The sequence below is a fragment of the Urocitellus parryii genome, chromosome 13 (assembly GCF_045843805.1).
Source record: "Urocitellus parryii isolate mUroPar1 chromosome 13, mUroPar1.hap1, whole genome shotgun sequence".
NCBI lineage: Eukaryota > Metazoa > Chordata > Mammalia > Rodentia > Sciuridae > Urocitellus > Urocitellus parryii.
The window spans coordinates 14998579-15020202 of NC_135543.1; the positions used below are offsets into that span (position 1 = coordinate 14998579).

The following is a 21624-nucleotide window of genomic DNA, read 5'->3' on the forward strand; positions in this document are numbered from 1 at the left end:
ATACAAAATTATTCTGCAAGTTTTTTATGAACAAGGATGTGTGTGGTAATCTATTTTTTAAAGGTTGGAAGCATTCCCACTTCAATCATTTTTCTGAAGAAAGGAAGGGAAATGAGATTAGAGAGAATTCAAAGCAGCTCCAACTGTAGTTTTAAGATTTTACTTTTTAAAACAAAAATTTGAAACAAATATGCAACATGTGGAATTGAGGAATGTGTATTATTATTTGAATTTTCTATGTTTTAAAGAGAGATAAATTGAATTTCTATGAAGATGAAGACCATATCTGCTCCATTCCTGCATAAACTTCAAACATTTAAAAAAGGTGCTAGCCCATATAGAGGATAAGTGTTTGGTGATTGGAAGCAGTTTCAGAATGCCAGGTTTCTTTTTCTTTGGTCCTGAATGCAATACTTGGTAAACACACAGATAAATAAATATGCTAGCAAGTAAGCAAAGAAGCAGTAAAAACATTTTTAAGCACAGAAAGGTAACTATAGATGGTGGCGATGTATATTTCATAAAGGATAGAAAAAAGAATCTTGAACATTTTCACCATTAAAAAATGGTGACATTTGAGGAGATCGACGTGTTTGCCCTGATTTAAACATCACACAATGTATTTGGGTATCAAACGTCACATGGTTCTTACTCCATAAACATATGCAGTTTTGCCAGTTAAAGAAAAAGTTAGGCCAGGCTCCTAAGTGAACCCTTTGTCCTTCCTCGGCTGCTTTCAGTCAGTGACTTGGGAGTAGTGTGCCCATCCTGGCTGCCCAGTCCTACCCATCAAGTCTTTCTTTGCCCTAATTTACTTTCCTATTGAAAGATACAAAGAGAAGCTGCTGGAGAAAGAGCTCAAGGGATTAATAGGCTTGTGGACAAGGTTGGCCTTTTGCCTTTTCTCTGTACCTGCTTAAAACCTTCGGGACTCCTCTTTGGAGTTACACTTTTTTTTTTTTTTTTTTTTGTACTGGGGATTGAATTTAGAGGTTCTTTACCACAGAGACACATCCCCAGACCTTTTTATTTTTTACATTAAGCCAGGGTCTTGCTGGGGATCATGGCACCCACCTGTAATCCCAGTGGCTCCAGAGGCTGAGGCAGGACGATTGCAAATTCAAAGCCAGCCTCAGCAATTTAGACCCTGGGCAACTTATTGAGGCCCTGTCCCCCAAAATAAAAAGGTCTGGGGATGTGACTCAGTAGTTAAGCACCTCTGGGTTTAATCAAAACAAAACAAAACAGGGGCTCCCTAAGTTGCTAACCTCACTAATTTGCTGAGGTTGGCCTCAAACTTTCAATCCTCCTGCCTCAACCTCCCAATTTGCTAGGACTACAGGTGTTCACTAGATGAATCTTTTCTTATCAGTTCCAATAGGTTTTCTGCCTAAAACTGCAGACTTGCTGATCCTCTAGAAAGTAGCAACAGAAACCGATTCTTCCTGGTGATGTGGCACACCCTGAGACCCCTTGATAAGGTTGTTTCCTGCCCCATTCTCAGAGGCTCCGAACCTGGCCATATACAGGTTCATTCCCTCCTAACATTCTCTATACTGTTTACTTAAAAGTTCTCTGTGTTCCCTATTTGTCTAATAATATTAAAGTCACAATTCACGTAGATCTGTCATAGATGATAGATTCTAACAGAAAATGAGTGCCTAGGTTCCGTTAATTTTTTTAATGTGTGCTTAATTATGTGTATTTTATGTACATTGTGGCCGATCTACCTAAGTCACTTCTGTCTTAATGGGATACAAATAATCAAAAGTCAAGTTATTAACCAGAATGTAAAGACATCCAGAGAAAGTCGCTCTCTCTCAGACTCTCCTTGTTAATTAGGGAAATAACAGGCGCCAGGCTCACACATGCCTGGAATCTCTTATATCTCTCTCTACCTGACCATGGGGATAAGGAAGGACTCTAGGGATTAAAATGAGAAAAGAAGATGGAATTGTAAATTAAGATTCTTCATCTGATAAATACCAAGCTAGAAATTAGAAACCTCAACTGCATACCACACTAAGAAACAGATCGCAGATAAAGAGTTAAAAAATTAAGCCACAGAAAAATTGAATGTATCATTAAATATTTATCAAATCTCTGGATGGTGGACGTTCTGAGTTTAAAAGCAACCACAGGCACACAAAGAAAATAGTAGACTACTGGCTGCATAAACATGTAAAAATTTTTGTGTAATTTTTGCTTCAAAAAGATAAAAGTAAAAACAAAATATGAATCATAGACTGGAGAAATGACTTGCAACAAATATAGTATTTTTTATTATAAAAACAATCCATTCTCACTAGTACCAAAATATCAGGTCTCTTAAGCCAATAAAGGATGGAACAACATAAATAACTAATTTATATGAACTACTTTTAGTACCAAAGTAAATAAAAATATTAATCCACTTTTAATAATAACAATGGAAATTAATGAAAAATGTTTAAAGTAACATTAAGTGATCTAGTTCAAATGTAGTTAAACGGGTAATATTATATACGACTAGTGGAAATGTGATTGTACAGCTACTTTAGAAAATAGTCATGAGTTAAAAAACTTAAAAGCTTTCCTAATTGTTGGCCTACTAATGTCATTTTCACTAACCCAGGTAACTCTCCTATCTATACCTTCATACAGAAAGTTGTGTACTAGGATATTAATCATGACGGTAAAAAATTGAAGAAGTCTCCTAGGTGTTTAGATTATATTAAATATACTGCATTCATTCTGTCCCTTTCCAAAAAGAAAAAAAAAAAATAGCCAAGGCTGGGTGTGTAGCTCAATGGTAGAGCACTTGCCGAGCATGTGCAAGCCCTGGGTTCAAAACCCAGTACTGCAAAGAAAACAATCCCAACCATCATCAACATCACAATATAATCAGCCAAACAGAAAAAAAAAATGAAGCAAGAACATTAAAAAATATTTAATGTATAAAATATGAAATGTAGTGAGGAGTGGATGAGTCACTCTGTTAATAGGTAAACAGATTCTCGGGCCCATGAATAGCTTTGGGACGCATCCCCAGGGCCTGACCTGGGCCTTCTCCTTACAGTTGTGCTCAGGAGCTCTGCAGCCTCCAGACTCTGCACTGCTACAGCTGCTGGCCTAGTTGGACCCTCAACACTGAACTCCTCTGGGGTTGGCTCAGAACCCTTGATTCTAGCTGCAACACCCATCCTGACTCTTCCTAAGTGCCTGAACCTGTGCTGGGTGGCAGCTTCTTCCTCCTTCCTCCCAAGGGCTCTTGACATTCGGAAGCCCAGATGCATAAAAATACGCAGACCTGTCTGAGCTATGGCAGAGATGCACGATGACTGGCATTCATTTTCCTTGGGTGACACTTTCCAGTTTGTCTGGGAGGATATTTATTGATTCCCACCCTTTACTGGGTTCCAGGGGCTGCCATGTTTGACGTTTGCTACCTCTCAACCACGGGCTTGTACTAATAAATGTGCATGCTGTCACACATAGTCTTTTTATATCACTATGACAGAAACAGAATTTTCTCCATTTTATGATGAAAGCTGATGCTCAGGAAGTTTAAGGAACTTTCTCAAATACAGGTCTGCTTTGACTTCAAAGGGACGTCTGCATTTCCTGTTTTACACTCCATGAAAAGAGGATTTCACATCAGAATCATCATCACAGATAGAAAACACATCTCAACAGTAAGCAAATGTGTGAAGACTTTAAGTTTTTATAGAATTTCCAAGTCTCCGTGACCCTTTGTTTACCCTGTGGGCGAGGAGGGGGTCCATGCCCTAAGTGATCCAAGACGGCTGAACACACAACCGTCAACACTGCCCAGTTGAGACTGGCAGCAGTCCATGGACACCTGGTGCCTCACAGGGACACACAGGGCTTCACACTGAGGAGCAGAGGGAACCAGCAGGTTGGTGGAAGCTTTGGAGTAAGCAGAGATTGGGCAGCATGCCCTCTGGTTCCCTGGGGTGAATGTGATTGGTTCATTTGAATAATTCTGCAAGCTGTCAGGAAAATGAAAGCCCTTTAACTTGAGTTCAAGGTGGGGTGCCCGCGGGTCCAGTGGATATGGCACCTGGCAGGGTGGGGAGCTTTGCCTGATGAGTAAAGGACTCTGGCACGAGCAAGGAGTTTGTGGCTTAGCCTTTGGGGCCTTGTGAGACTCAAAGATGTGAGGGCCTCACTTGAAACCTTAGATTGTATAATCTGTTTTACCTGAAGAACAAGGAACAAGAAAGAGATCTAGTCTTATTTCTCTTTGTGTCCACAGCACCCAAGCCTTGCATCCTGGTGACAGTAACTTCCAGTGGGACCTATGGCTTCATGGAATGTGTCATCTTATAGTTTCACCAGAAAACATTATAATGAAACTGCTCCCATTTCGGGTGGAGCTACAGTGAAAATTACTGTGGTTTACATATGAATAGCCTGTGTGCACAGGGTATTAAAGAAGGGGTCTCAGTCATTAATGTCTTAGTGTGAAATTAAATACACTTATATTCTGTACTTGAATACGCAAACTACCTAAAATATTTCTGTGTATCTAAAGGACACAGCATGATCCAGATTTTTTCCAATGGAATTTAATTTTTTAGCTAAATTTCACTCTATCCAATTTTATCTGTCCTCTCAACTGGACTCTAATTAAAAGGCTACCTGAGAAAATTTCCGAGATTTCTGTGACATCATCCAGTCTCCTGCAGTGTCTTGCCTTCGGGTACCATTTGGCATTCTTCAACATGTTCTATCCTTTTTTTACTTAAAAATTAGCACTTGAGACCAGAGAGACCTCCAGTCTTGCTTCTCAGGATGAAATGCATGGATCACCTATTGCATAAGAGTCCCCGGTGGTAGGACATTTTTAGTAAGCCCACAGTCATTCTTACGCAGGCCCACGTTTGATAAACGCAGTGATCTAGAAACACTTTGATTTCAATGGCTCAAGGAGGCCGCACCTTAGCTCTCCATCTATTCTACCTGGGTGTGAGAGAAGGGGAAGGGAGTATAGGAAGGTGCACATACAGGCTTCTCTCTTATTCTTATTCCTTCTGGGGAAGCTACCTAACTTCTTTGCAACTCCTTTTTTTTTTTTTGTCTGAAAAATGGAGTTACCCTGTAATGCTAAAATATTTTTTAACAATAATGTGAGTGAAGAACCTGGCACATAGCTGGCGATGCTACACACTAGAGAAATCTAATAAATAACAGGAAATAGCAGGGCTCTTGAGAACCCTCACTTACCCAATGGACGTAATTATGTTAAAAATGGTCTTGGAGCATGGAGCTCTTGCACCAGTAACTTCTGCTCAAAATGCATTTCCTCTCATTTCTGTTTGGCAGACTCCTTCTGGTTGGTCAGCTTTTGACTCCAAGAGGTCTTCCTTGATCTTTCTATCAAATGTTGTCCCCATACAGGCAGGAAAGGTGTCATTGAAGGCTTCTCATTAGGGGTCTAGACTGTTCAACAGGGAAGATAAACTAACCCCCTGCACTGGAACAAAGGCTGTTCTACCCACTACCTTTCTTCAAGGCGGTCACAGGTTTCTGAAGTGATCCTATTTATTTCTCTGTTTGCTCATTTATGGCTTATGTTTCCCATTGGATGGTGGCTCCTGTGGGGACAGGAAACTTGTCCATCTTGTTCAGCATTATATTTTCAAGATGCAGAGCAGTGCCTGGTGCCTGGTACCATTCACAAATATTACTTCAGGCAGAGCAACATTTATTTCCCAAGCCACTCCTATTGTCTGGGTGCTAGCTGGTCTGGCCCTAAAGCACTCTATAGCTGCAAAGGACAGAACAAGCCAGAGAGACAACTGTGCCCTTTCCAGTACTGAGCACTCAGTAGATGTACAATGATCATTTGTGAAATAAGTGAATGCTGAGTAAACCGCAAATAACTCAGATTCATTTAATTTATACTTAGCCTCCTAAATAGGCTTCCATGGCTTTAATATCCATAGTATTTGAATGTACCAGCACATTATGTGCCACATTATTTCAGAAATTGCATACTTGATTCAACCACTGTTGCTAATAAAAATGACCTTTTATAAAACGATTTGCATAGCATGCTCACAGGACTCATTTACTTTGTGAAGCAATTAATCCAGCATACTACCCAAAATTCTACATTTTATGTATATTAATAAAAGTAATTTAGATGTTTCAGATATACTGTAAAGCTTTTGTAGATTGCACAAAATATGGCTTTTCATCTATACATGGTCAAATGGTTTCTTAATAACACAATTATCTTTGGCTGATTGATTCTGGGAATTTTGCTAGCTTTTTTCTCAACTGTATTGTGATATTTTGCATCTCTTATTACTTTAACTTTTAGGAAACAAAGAGCTTCTCACTTTTCCTAAGTGACCTTTTGTCTTTTGGCGGTGCCGGCTATGAACTGCCCATGGCTAACCTTGGATTCCTAGAACTGAGAGAAAATTAGTTGGAACTAATAAACCCCATGGTGGCCTCACACCACACCTGCATATTTACAGAGAAACAAGTCTGATAATCAGTTTTCCTAAGAGATGTTTCTGTAAAGTACACTCACATGCAATCAGAAGCTCACTAGTGAAATTGTGAGCATTAGTTACCATCCAGCATGAAGCCTGTCTTTGAAAAGCATCAGTTTGGTTGTCTGGGAAGGGAAGACCCTGAGCTTGCTGCCTCTCCTGTGCCTGGCTGCCAGGTGTTGCTGAGTGGAGGGGACATTGTGCCTGGTGGTCAGTCCTTGGAGAGATGGTTTTGGATCTTTTCTCTGTGAGATGACTTCTGGGAGGTTAAAGGCAATTCTGTTAGATATGGTACAAAACCCCTGTGTACTATTACAAGCCATTTATTTACACTGAAGAACATTTATTTTCACTAATTTACAAGCCATTGATTTACACTAATGTACATTATTTACACTAATGTACATTTATTTACACAAGTGAAAATCTGCAGGCATATATAACAGAATTTCTGTAAGAATACAGAAATAATCTTCTATACTTTGGTGACTGGAATTCAAAATAACCTGATCATGTAAAATTTGTGGTCATATTATCAAAGAGTATTTTTGCAGTATTTTTCAACTGATGTGAGCTACAACAAAAGCACATGAATAAAGGTAATGAAAATGTTACTGTACCTGACTGACCACCCACAAAATTAAAAAAAGCATATGCCAGTCTTTTTCTAACCCTCCTTGCCCCCATAATTAAAATCAGGAACACCCTTATTTAAGAAGGAGTTGTGCTGGAGATGGAGGCCAGCCACCTATCAGTATACAGCTGAGATTTCTTTACCTTGGTACTTTTGGAGATAGTAGGGATTGACTCACGGGGCCCTTTACTACTGAAATACATCCACAACCTTTTTAAAAAACAAAACAAAACAAACAAAAAAAAAAACCTTTTTATTTTGAGACAGAGTCTTGCTCAGTTTCCGAGGCTAGTCTTAAATTTATAATCCTCCTGCCTCAGCCTCTAAAATTGCTGGGGATTATAGGCATGTAGCACTGCACCTGGCTCTCACCTGTACCTTGATGCAGGTTTTACTGTTTGTCTATGAGGGCTTCCTCAGTTCTCATGCACTTAACCTAGAGGAAAAACTCATCAGAACATGCAAGTTCAATTTGTCCTGTGAGTGCTCTTCTGCCCCATCTATCTTCAGGTCCACGTCTGCACTAACCCAGGATCCCCACCTTTATCCCTCTTGCTGATTCATTGGGAAGAATGCTGATGAATGTGCTCACAGTCAAGAAAACCAAGCCATGGTGTATGCTAGCATGTCCCATATCATTTCCTTTTGACATGTTAAAGAAAAATTGTACCATATGGTTTTAAATAGGCAACTGACACTTTATTCAAGTCCATAACAACTGTTATGAAGATTTTCTCAAGAGAAGAGAAATTGAACCCAACGCGGCTGAAACAAAAGCCAGGAGGGTTTATAAATGCTAGGGTGAGCTGGTAGAAAGCACTGGAGGACATAGGTAAGGGAGGAGGTTGGTGTGCTAGCTTCCTGTCACTATAACAAAATACCTGAGATAATTAACTTATAAAGGGAAGAGAGATTTATTTCAGCTCAAGGTTTTAAAGGTTCCAGTCCATGATTAGCAGACCCATTGCTTTTTGGCCTCTGATGGGCATACCAGATGACAATGAGATGGAGGGGACTTCTCATTGTCAAGGAGCAAAAGAGAGAGAGAGTCCCATGATACCCTTCAAGGTCACAATCCCCAGGGAACTAAGGGACCACTAGTCTCCACCTCCTGAAGGTTCCACCACACTCCAGTAGACTACCTCAGAAAGCAAGCCTTTAACGCATGGATTCTTGGGGATCCAAACAACAACCCCTGGTCAGTGTCCTTAGCCCATCTGTGTTTTCTAACCACCACTTCTCAGACTCCCAGCCTCCCCTACACACTGGGAGGTTGGGGGAACTTCTTTTGCTGATTGTCTTTCCAGATCCTTAAGAAAGACATTCCTTTGTTGTAGAAGATTTACATGTCAAAGGGACAGAAAAAGAATTTACAATTCCAACTTAATTCTAAAGTACTCTAAGAAGCTAACAAAAGGGAGTTTTAGGACTTATTCTTAGGAAGAAACTTTCTAAACTTGGAGGAAACTAAGGGGAACTTTCGGTTATTTTGGTCAGATAGTTATTAGACAACCTATAGATTTCATTTACCCTTGTGTCTGAGTAAAATATTTTAATTTTCATTATTATATTAATAGAGAGGCAGTTATGAGAAGAGTCACAAAAATAAGCTGTACACAAATAAAGGAGAAAGTGTATCATGGTCCTGAAGGAAACCAGATATGACCCTTGGCCTGCAGTGGAGAACCTGTCTCACCCAGAGCCTATTCCAATGTATATTCCAACACTAAGCTGGTAGATTTATATTTTGTTTCAATCACCACTCTATAGCAATTGGATTAAATAGCTCACCTTTTGGGCCAGAGGCCCAAGAGAATGTTGGTGTTTGGGGGGAAATCTTATTTATTTATCTATTATTTATGCTTAGGATTCTTTATTTGGTGCTTAGAATTCTTTAGAAAGAAGTGAGGGAAGGAGTAGATAATGAAAGAAATGGTAACTCCTTAACTGATAGGCAGATAGTCCTCAAGAGGCAGGTGGAGAGAGAACCAGGAGATGGAGGCCTGAGGGGTTGCCTTGGAGACCAGGTCTTCCCAGGCACAGGCACCAAACAGCTTTGCCCCATGTCCTGGACCCCAGCTGGGAGGACTGAGAGCAGGGGGGCTGCAGTCAGCAGCAGCAAGTCTGGACCCCTGTACAAGCTGCAGTCAGACCCTACAGGTCTTTGTCTCAGTTTATGAAAGACATTACCACCTTTATTTCCATTTTACAGATATAAAAAATATATATGTCTAAAGAGTTTCAATTCACAGCCAATGTCAGCCACCTTTAGAATCCTGCATAGCTCCACTTCTCCTGACCAAAACACACCTTGGTTGTTATTATAGGAAGAATTTTAAAGTAACTGAATGTAGCCTGCCAGGTAAGGTGGCCAAGTGTACAGCATGGAATTAGAAGTATTCAGAAAGGCTTTCCCTGCATAATCTGTGCATGGAAAAATCTACAATAAACCCAGGCAACTTGTTTCCAGTTAGGTATTATTAAGGCTCAGGTTTGGTGACTCTGAAATTCTCCCAAAATGCCTTCAAAGGAATGTTGCACACCAGTCATCAGGCAGTGGGGGAAAGAACAAAACAGAGGTCTAAAAACAGATATGCGAAAATTCACATAATCAGAAATACTGAGTCAGAGCAAAAAAAGTCAGGGTTATCTCAGTGGAAAGAGGCAGTGTCTAAAGTCAAAGAGATCATGTTTCCTAATCCCCAAGGATTTATTAACATTAAATATTACTGAAAAACAAACTCACATCACCTCAGTAAGCTCAGGAAACCAACGGGATGGTCCGCAGTGCCCAGGGGGTTGTTGTGCCCTGAGATTTCCTGATGATTTTGACGCTCTGGGTCTAACTTTGCTTGGAAACCTTTTAGATACAGGATTTTGTTAGCATATTTATAAGACCTTAGGTACATGCTCTGCTTCCCGGTTAGTCTCCACCAAAATCCATGCTGAGGCTCAATTCCCAATGGAATGGCCTTGAGAGGGATTGGGCCTTTGAGGGGCCATTGGGTCCCAGGGCGCACTGCCCTCAAGAATGGACGGAGGCCATTCCCTGGGACTGGATTAGTTCTCTGGAGGTAGTCCCTGGGGTAAAGGATGAGTTCTCCCAGGCTGAGTGGTTAGGAGAAAGCCCCACACCCCTCCCACTCCCTTCACACCGGCTTCTTCCCCTTTCTGCTTCTCTGGCTCTGAGTGAGGCAGCATGGGGCCTTCACCAGAAGCCATGCCAACATGTCCTTGGAGTTCCAGAACCCTGAGCCCAACGAGCCTCTGCCCTTTAGTAATTACCCAGCCTTGGGTATGTGGTTAGCAACAGAAAGCAGACTAAGACATACACCTGAAAACATTTCTAATCATGATTTTCTTTTAGCTTTGTATTTCATACTCTTCACTGAGAATGTGAAAAAAAAATGTATTATATAATGTTTTTAGAAAGAAGAAATGGGAATGTCTAGGAACAGCTCCCTTAACTGTAGATCTTATAATCACGTTGACAAGGGTAAGATGGCCTCACGGGTTGAAATTCCAGGTCTCTAATCCTCCTGAAAGATTTATTGCATCAGGGAATTTTTCTGCTTGTTGCTGCATTTTAATAAAATTAATCTTTATAATCTGTATTTGGGCTCATATATGTGATCTCATATTTTGAATGCTGACCGAAGACGAAGATTTTAGTGGACAATAAATTACCTTTATTTGGTTTGATTCTCGTAGAAGGGGCCATTACCTTGGAAGGAAACAATAATGGAAGAGTTGCTCTGCTGAAAAATTTAAAATCCCAAGTAACAAAAGGTAAGAGTGTGTCTAAACCAAAAAGCCTCTCCCTCTTCTCCCTTTCATTCTAAAGCACAGAGTGCTTCCTTCTAAACCAATCCCGTCTTGCTCTTCATACACTGGCTGCTGTGGAAGACACCCCCAGGCATGTCTCTCATCCAGAGGAATCGGAGAAATTTTATCTTCTTCTCCAGTTTGTACCTTCTTGTGTAGCAAATAAAACTCAATTTTTACTGAAGTGTAGAGAGACGAGGCAGTACTTGAAACAAGGAGACCCTTTTATCTAAACTGAAAAATCATGTAGCAACCTTGCTTCTTTGGACATAAAAATTTTAATACATTTAGTTTAAAAAATACATAGCATTCAGAAAATTGACTACAATAGTGATGTCTTCCCTCTATGGACAGGATTGTCCTTTTATAAAGCAACATACACACACACACACACAAAAAAATACTGTAGTATTTCTGCTCTGCACAATAATTTCTGTCCTAAAATCTCTGTGCTTCAGTGGCTGTCTGGTTTGGGAGCAATGACATTATACATAGAACTATACACAGAAGTTGCACAAGTGAGGCTCAGGTAACTTAAAGCCATACTGTAAGGAAGGCATAAATCAAATGTGCATTTTTAAATTTCTTGACTGAATGTTTTCCTGGGGTGTCTTTTTTTTTTTTTCAAATCCTGATGGCTGTGTTGAAAGAACTTGACGTGTTGATTCCCATGTCCATATTTGCCAGATGTTACCAGCTCCTAATAGCTACCCACCAATTCCATCACTGCTTCCACTCTTCTCTAAAATCAGAGGTGTACTCCATGTAAAAAGCACTCTCAGATAAAGAAAAAAGAGAGCACTGGCTGAGAGATGGCCACATACACCATCCAGGGGAATACAAGAAGGTCTTCAGACTCAAAGTCACCCTTATCCCCCAACTGAGTGACTGCAGCACAGAGCTCCATTGCACATGTAGAACCCATTGCTCTGAGAACTTTGCATATTTTCTGTCTCATCTTCCTTCCTTAGTGGATCCTGCAGCCTTGCACAGAAGTATCTTCTTCCCCTACAGTAGAGAAGTAGGCGTGTAGCAACGCAAAAGTGGAAGCTGACTCTTCGTCTTCCCTCCACTCGGCTCCATCCCTTGTCTTAGTTTGCTAGGGCTTCTGGGACAAAATGCAGACTAGGTCTCTTAAATGACAGCATTTATTTTCTCACAGTTCTAGAGACTAGAATTGGATGATCAGAGTGCAGCAGGTTGGATCCAAGGCTCTCTCCTTGGATTGCAAGTGGCATCTTTGACCATGTCCTTCCATCGTTGTCACATGACCTGTTTTCTGTGTTCTAACCTCTTCCTTTGTAAGGTTCCTGATTGGATTAGAATAGGACCCACATGTATACCCCAATGTTACCTCAAGAGTCTTTTTAAAGGGCCATTTTAAATGCAGTCACATTCTGAGGTACTGGGGGTTGGGACCTCAACAAATGAATATGGGGGTGGGGACAAAATGAAGCCTATGACACCCTGCATTACTTTCCTGGGGTTTTTATAACAAATCACCACCATCTAGGTAGTTTAACACAACATAAATGTACTCTCTCCCAGTTCTGGAGGTTACAGGTGTGAATCAGGGTGTGAGCAGGGCCAGTCTCTCTCTGAAGGCTCCAGGTTAAATCCTTCCACACTTCTTCTTAGCTTCTGGTGGCTCCTGTGACACTCAGCTTTCTTCTGTTTGTCACTGCATGGCCTTCTTGCCTTTTTCTATACGGTCTTCTCTTAAGGATTTAGTCATTGGATTTAGAGTCTATGCTAACCCAGCATGACCTCATCTTAACTAATTACATCTACAAAGACTATTTTCAAATCAAGTCATATTGTGAGGTTCCAGGGGAACATGGATTTTTGGAGGGCCATTATTCAACCCAGGACACCCTGATGTAAGTTCAACTTTCATCGTTCCTCAACTAGGAAATCTTTCACAAATGTTTTTTCCTTGTTCCCAATTCAAGGAGATTCATGTGAAGAGAAGAAACATGAATGACTTTGACCAGAGGAACCCAGGGATTCATTTTTCCATACCTAGTCCTTGGCTTTGAGTATCCAACTTAGAGAGAGTGAATATATCTTGGGACACTGAATTGCCTTTGATTTCCTTCCCCCTTGTTCTGCATTGACGTCTGCCAGTGGCTTCTTATCCCTGTCTCTGTGTCTGCCTCTATGAGGTGGAGAGGTGCTGCTTTATTTCCATAAAGGTTTTGGAATTAGAGATAATTGAGCTCCAAAAGACCTCGTTTTTGAGCTGCAATTTTCCACATCTCCCAAATTAATACATTATGTTGAGTTCTCAAAGTTGCTGCAGAATAATAAATACTTAGCACAGCACACCCATTTAAGTTGTGAGACACTGTTGGTGCTGCGGCTTCTGGGGCCTGTGGTTCTCTCTGCCCACCCACACTGCTTGTGCTCTTTGAGACACTCCTGAAGACATGAGCCACAGGGGTCGGAGTAAATATCCCAGTGCACTCACTGCTCTCTCGTAGTGTGTGTTCTGTGCCGGCTCCCAGAGTTCCCTGGTGGGATTCAGCTCTTCTCTTTCCCCCCTAGTACCTGACTCCATAACCCTCTACCGGCCTGCTTCCCTGTCCTATCTTGATCCCCCGTTCCTCTTGTGCTATTTCTAGGGCTTACCTTCCAAATAAACTAAGTGCATTTGAATTCTTTTCTCAGAATTTGCTAGGGAGAAGCCAAACTAAGGCAAATAATACATGTTACAGCATTACCAAGAATAAAATGTGGAGCTTTTGAAATGTTGTAAGATGGTCTGTGCTCAGGTTTTAGGGAAAGCTTTTATCTCTGAGACTCCTTCATGGGTTGCTGCAATCTGCCTGCCATCTCTCTTCTCATTCAGTGAATTTTTTTTAATGTCCTTTTTCCATGCAGAGATTCATGGAGATTTGCCTTGTCTGGCATCATGCAATTTTGGAGGCAACCATTCAGATAACTCAAATGTTTAAAGCAGGCCCAGAAAGTATCATGTATCACTTGAAGGAACCTCTACCTAGCCATTTGTTTTTCTAGAGCCTTCACTCTGAATTATTTGCCCTGTTCAGTTTCTAAGTCATATTTCATCTTCCACTTGCACTTATAATCCTGTGTCAGACTATTTCCTGTCTGGATGTGTTGTCTTTCCACTCATTCAAAAGTTTAATAAATATGTATTTAGTGGCTACAATCCAAGAGTCATGCACCAGATATACAGAGGCAGACAAGACCAAGTTTCTATCCTCACCCTGAGATTCTTTTGCTTTGTTTGTTCTCGCCAAGAATCGTATTTATAAGCAACAGAAACCAATAGGCTATTTTAAGCAGATAAGAGGAATTTTATTCAAGGTCATTTGGCAACTCAAAGAATTTTTGAGAGGCCCGAAGGATCAGGTTTAAAAACTGCTCAGCCAGGAACATAACTAAAAATCACACGTCAGAAATGACTTCGCAGACAAAATTGCTGCTCTTGCTTCTGCTAGAACTTCTGTACCCTTGATGTTGGTTATAGCCGTACCCTTTGCCTTTGCCGCCTCCAGATGGATTCCATGCTCTCTGTGGCAAGTGGCTTCTGAAAGGTTCCTTCAGGGATCCCCACCTCCTGGTATTTATGTGATTACGAAATCCCTCCCCTTAGTGTCGGCCAAAGCTAGCAACTTGCTTCCAATGAATAAAATGTGGTAGGAGTGATGGAACGTCACTTCTATGATAAGGTCACTGAAGATGTTAACTGCAGCTTGCACTCTGCCTCTCTCTGGCTCCTCTTGTTCCTTTGGACCAAACTGTCAGGTTGTGAGCTGCCCCATGGAGAAGCCCAAGACCAAGAGCAAGAGCAGCCCTTCAAGAACGAGGCCGTGAGAAACTGAGGCCTGAGGTCTGACAGCCCAGGAGGACTGAGTCCTCTGACGCCTGTGCCAGGTGGTGGGCGGTGGGTCCTTCCCACTGGAGCTTTGAGGTGGCTGGGCCCTGGCAGACAGCCTGAATGCAGCCTGGAGGAGGACCTGAAGCGGAGGACCCTGGGCAGCTGTGCCTGGAGCCTTGACCTACAGACTCAGATACCAAAATGTTTTAAGCCACTAAATCACAGTGTAATTCATTATGCAGCAGCAGACAACAAGGCATCCCTCATAATTATTTGTCTTTCTGGCTGTCGATCACAAATATGATAAGAAGGCATCTCACTGATTTGTTTGAATCATGCCCTTGGCCTTGTACTCCCGATGGAAAAGCAACCAGCATTTTCATCTTTCATAGTCGGAGGTGACTTCTTCCTCACAACAAAACACAGAGGGTTTGCCCAAATATAGAAAAGACATTCATGTTCTAGTCAGTTAAAAACAGTGTGTGCGGTCCACTGTGATGACTGCACAGCCAGATGACCCGCCCCCATCAGGGCCCAGTGAGAAGCCAATATCTTGACTCTCTTGCCCCAACACACGTACACACGTGAGGCAGCAGCTTTCTTCTGTCCTCCTAGAAGCGACTCTCATCTAGTTTTCCCAAAACTCCTAAAATAGTTGGGAACTGGGAAGGAGCTAGTGAAGGTTTTTTTTTTTTTTTCTGTTGTTGTTGTTGTTGTTTTAAATCAGTTCTGCTTATTGGTTTCATAGCATAATTTCATGTTGAACCATATGAATTATTGAAAGAATTTAATGCTTATGTACTATTTCATGGAGCTCCACAATTACGAGCTAGTATACATGAACAGGAAGCTCTGCCGTACCAATCCACTTTGCTCTTTCCCATGGAACACTTTTGAGCAGGGATCTCCAACCCAGGCATAAAAGATGTTAGAAATCCGACAGAAAGTCTACAAAGCCAAGGCACATGATCCTTCCCAGTCTCCAAAGCACAAGACTGGGACAGAAGCATAAGGAACCCCCTCCTCCCTGCCCCCAGAGCTGGGGGTGCTGCCATAGGAGGCTGTCAGGATGCAAGCCCCATTTTATGACTGCACAGATCTCCTGAGAAAAGATGTCACCTTGAAGACACAGTCCCTTGGTGTGTGAACTACTGTAGGACGGGAGGACATGCGCTGGCATAGATGGCAGCCTCAGCCTCTCCGTAGACAGCCCAGACTGGAGGGAAAGCACATCAACAGGCAACCACGGGATCCCTGTGAGCAGAGGAGCAGTAAGCGTGTCTGCAGTGCCTGTGCTCTGCATGTCACTGTCATGGGCGCTGGAGAGGTGACAAAGGCGACTAAATCACGTGGGGCTTTCAGAAGTGCTCAGGACCTGGTGGGGCAAAACAGAGGAACCAGGATATGGCCAGAGGATGTGAAGACAATATGACACTGTGAGAATGCAGAGAGGACATTTGGTGTATGCTGGTCATTATGTCATTATGTGTATGATATTGGGGGCCTATTCATTTTTCCTTTCCTAAGTCTCTGGCTAATTCAGTGTAATCAAAGGATTTGCAACGGATAAGAGCTCTATCGTCCAGAAGTGGCATTCCCTGATTTCATTTGGAGGGGAGTATGAAGTGTAAGCCACCCACGCTATGACGATCCTCCAGGAAATGGTGCCAGAAGACCACGTCACACTTTAGATGCCTGGACAAAGGGGTTGTGGGAAATTCCCTCATAATAGGCATTTTGCCTGCTGTAATTTATTTTCATTCCGTGATCATACTTCCCTTTTGACTGATCACGTTGTTTCTCTCTGCCCTTGAATAATCTTAATAAATTAATAATGTCTGTGTCCATGTATTTTCCATTAGTACACATTAAATGTGTGAAATGCTGCCTTTTCTCCCTAACCAAAGTCTATACAATTCTTGCTAGAAATTTTTAATATCAGTGATAGCAAAAACAATTCAGAGGAATGAATGGAACCATAAATTGCACAGTGCATTGGGGAAAAATCAGGACTGATAGAAAGAAAATTTATTATTCACAATATGTAATTTAAGAGTGGCCCACGTATGATTTTCCTCATTATCTTGGCAGGAAAGATTGCAATAAGTTTCGTTAGTGTTATTAGTAGGATGCATTTTTTTTTCAAAACCATAGGCATATTATGTTTGTGCAGAAATAAATTTAGGCAATTTTAGTGAGGAAGTTGAGCAATTATAGAATTCAGTATGTTAAGATTTCATGCAAATAAGTAATCATTAAGAGCAATGTTTTCTAAGTGGTAGACTGTCATCTTTTTCTTAAGGACTATAATAATATTGAAGACAAAATTACTTTGAGAACTTTTTTCTTTCAAATACTATCAAATAATATTTTCAAGGAGATGGATTACAGATGGGCTGTGGGTTTCCAGTGACATCATCCTTACCTGACATGGTTTGTGCTTCTGTATCCCAGATCTGATGCAAGTCTGTTGGACTTAATTCTATAGGTCAAACATAGACACCTAAAACCTATAACTATCAGGGCAACTCTTCATTTATATCTACTCCTGAAAAGAGATTTTCCTCCATACCAAATTGACCGCCTCAAGTAATGCTTGGGTGTATTTTCTTTTGGTTGTCTTAACCAATGTACTTGTTGATTCTGCTAAATACTTAAGGGACACAATTCACACTATATTGTGAAATACCAGGAATCTTGATCTAGGTCATAGCAAGGTAGCAGATAATAAGATCCCTGGTGGGAGGAATTCTGTTTTATTTATCTAGCACAACGTTTGTTCTCAGAAACATTTGTAGTTAATTGCTTTCTTGAGTGGACTCTGGACTCCTCACTTAGAAGAATATTATAATTGAAGACATTTCCCTTGTGGTTAATGTGCCTGTTTGGACTAATCTAGAAAATTGTCAAAACAAAGTCAGGGACAAAGTGAACTATGTAATGGTATGGACATTTTTGAAGATTTATATTTTGCATCCAAAATGCCCACCACAATGTCTGCTGACAGTAGACGACATTTCTTTGGTCCTTTAATTCATTAAAAAAAAAAGGAATAAAAGTTTGGCACATCCATTTAAGGGAGGAAAGACTTTTTTTAAGAATAAAAATGTAAAGGAGAGTAAAATCTTAGTTTGAATCATTGAACTTCAGGCCTACTCCATATGGATGGAATGGATTTTATAATTAAAATTTAAAAATAACATTTAAAAGTTTTGTATATGGCAACTCTCATTCTTTAACTATCCACATTCCTCTTTGACTTATAATTACCATTAGCGGGGAAAGCTCAGAACACCCACAGAAAGGAGAGGGAAACACACACACACCTTTGGGCAGTCCCCAGAATCCTGGGCGGTGGTTGCTGACATTAATTTTTTTGAGGTTTGTCACTTCCATATATTTCTTAGCTCTGGCCAACATTTCTTTGAAAAGAAAAGGAAAAACTAAGCTCATTTGAATCTCCAGTCTTCAATTTTTGTAGAGGTCAGAGTATCATATATAATAGAAGTCAACATGGGATCAAAAGTCTCATGTGAAGGAGCAAAACAATTTTCTGGTACTATAAATGACATCAGCATCAAAATCAATGGTCACACTAAGAAAATAATATCATATAATGAATATGCCAACCATCCCACACTCTGGTTTAAATTTTCTCATTAATGATTAATAATAGTTGGCAATGGATCATATTCATACATAAATCAGAATCAATCCTCATAAACATACATGTATATGAACAGCCTTCTGCCCTGCACTGGCCTCTGTTAATACATTTATTTATTTACTTAGGTAGTGGGGATTGAACCCAGGAGCATTCTATCACTAAGCTACATACCCAGCCCTTTTTGTTCTTTATTTTGAGAGAGGGTCTCACTAAGTTGCTGAGGCTAATCTTAAACTTGTGATCCTCCTGCCTCAGCCTCCCGAGTTCCTGGGATTACAGAGATGCACCTTTAAGCCTAGTTTCTATCCTATTTCAAAATACTTTTTCTCCATCATCTTCCCTAAAAACACTAGTCTTCATTCTCCATAGTGTCTCTCTTCAGTCAGCTGTGCTTGCATTAGAGTTGTGTTCCCATTATGGTGCATATTCTACTTCTTGGTATTATATTTTAACTTGATCTATTCTCTTTCCCCAACTAACTTTTCCTTAAATTGTATATGGATTAATGTGCCTTACCAACCTCCTGAGATACCTAACACAAAAAGTGTTCAATAAATAAGTGTAACTGGCCACCTTCCACCTTTTTGAAAGATCCAGTACAATAAAATTACCTGTATACAGGCTGGGAGAAAGTATACTGAATTTGTAGTCAAATTAGACCTCAGTTAATCTCAGGGACTATGAAAACTAAAGTGACCTAATTCCACTATCAAATTGGACTTTTCAATTGAAAGAGAATGTTTTTTGTAAGATGCTAGGAGGGATAAACATGTATTCTTGAGCAATCATAGTAAAGAGACTATTGCAATGAATGCGAAATTCAACATTTCTACAAACTTTTTGAGTATTAAAAGTGTGACCTTGTGAATTAATCAGGCAACTAAGAATTCTAATAATAATTCTATGTCTTACTGATTATGCTCATTTTTGCTTAGTGACCTTGGTCTATAATTTCCTCAATTTGGCTTATCTATTTATGGTTCCAATTCTATACATTTTAGGGACTATTTTATATATTGGCTTAAATGACTAAACACATTTTCTTTAACAAGGGTTGACTCTCACTGATTTCTCTTTTAATACACTGTTTTTCTTTTCTGTCTTTGTGGTACTGGGGATTGAGCCTGAGGTCTCACCCATGATAGGTAAGTGTTCTACCACTGAGCCACATTTCCAACCCCCATTTGTCATTTAAAGTCAGCTCTTTTATGGCCATAGCTAGGATAAAATATTTCAATTTTAAAAATTTCACTTTGTTAAAATAATGTTAAAGATATTCACTTTCAGATTTCAGTTGATTAACTTTAAATAAAACTTTACCCATTCCTCAGATATACTTTTAGTAATGAAGTTCCAGAAAAGCAAAAAATAAAAAATGAATTAAAAAACACAGTGTCACCTATAAGTCTTTGATTAAAATGAAGAAATCTTATTTGCTCAGTTACTCAGAACATGATAGTAATTTATAATGGAGCTATTTACTTTCGATATTTGATAATTAGCATATCCCCTTTCTTCAGTCTTCTCTTTTCCTCATAAAATGATAGAAATAAGCTTATTTTAAAACTACATTGTTTTGTTCAAATGCACATTACTGTTCAGAGATATAAGGGCTGCTTTTAATTAGAATAAATTTCAAGAGATCTTTATTAATTACAAGATTATTAGAATTAGTATGTAGCCTGTTGAAATTAAGGATATAGAGTAGTAAGGGGAAAAAAGATAATTTTACTGCACTTCTAGCTCTTAAAATAAAACTGTTTCAAACTTTTTTAAAAGTTTAATTAATTTTCAGAGACCTAAGCTTAATAATGTACTCTTTTTCTAAAAGCACATATAGCACACTTAAACCAAATCCTTGACGTTTTCCTTCTATGCACCATCACTATTTTTAAATGATTTGAATATGCTATTTCACATTGGAATAGTTTATACTGCAAAAAACCTTTTCCTGTGGTGGTGCATAAAACATAATTTCTTCATGAAATTCCCAATATTTTTCAACCACACACACACAAAAAAACATACACACAAGAAGACAAGTTACAGACAGAGATGCACAGGTATTCATCCCAGGTCCTAGCAGGCAACAGAAAATAAAAGTCAAACTCCCAAATAGCCACATAGATTTTAATTTCACTTTGCATTTTTTTTTTTTTTACCATGATAGTGCAAATGCTGATTTCACTATCCTGGCTTTAAAAGTTCTGCAGCCCAAGCAATCTGTGGTTATTTGTTCATTCAACACCTTATACGTACAAGCAGCAGCTTTAGGTTTATCAAGGGTGAAAAATTCTGTAGATAGGATTCCTGCCAAATGTTGTCCCATAAAGGAATATCTAAAAATATAAGGCTATAAGTGACTAGTCCAAACTATTTTTGATTTAAGAAGCATCTACAGTGGGAGATCAGATGATGGAGTTCAACAGGGGCTGGTGGGGAGGGAGAAAGCTGTTTTGGGAAAGTGGGATTTGAACATGGAAATGGAAACTTTAGAAGCAGAAGTCAGACTTAGATGTGCAGGAAGCACTGAATGCTCTCTAGCCTTCCAGCTGGGGAAGCAGCTGTCAATGGCAGATGCAGGGGATTTAAATAAAGACACTGGGGACAGTGCGAGGCTAATGAAGAGGAGTAACTGGAAAAGAAGGCCAGAAAACAGGTTTGAAACATATTTTAAGGGACTTCAATAATAACTTATGAAGTTCGCAGTGTAGTTGACAGTTTTCAGCAAACTACCTTTTTGCCAGTGTTACAGAGGGGCAGAATGATTTGGGGAATGTATTTGGCTGATTCTAAACTCTGTGTCCAAATCTCAGACACCTAGAAATCCTAGGTAATCTTGAAGGAGGATAGTATGAAGTCATAGAAATAAAGACAGTGTGCTTTCTATTGCACAAGAACAGACAAATCATCAAATTCATTAGAAAAAGGGCCCAGAAAGTTTACCCCCTGAAATACAGCAAAGGCCCCCTTCAATTGAATCAATGATATTGTATCAAAAGAATCTCTGCAGGAAATTTTTAAAAATGTAAACTCTGATTCTGATCTTATATGCACAATTGGAGATGGATGATAGATCACTCATATGAAAGATTTAATAAGTACATAAATAAATATGCAGTCCAGTGTTTTATGAATAGAC

General features: G+C 39.9%; 1 pseudogene; it reads left to right on the forward strand.

Annotated features, from left to right (window-relative positions):
- The first annotated feature begins 15983 nt into the window (after window positions 1–15983).
- Window positions 15984–21624, forward strand: part of LOC144250019 (RNA-binding protein EWS pseudogene) — a 37506-nt pseudogene continuing 31865 nt past the window's right edge.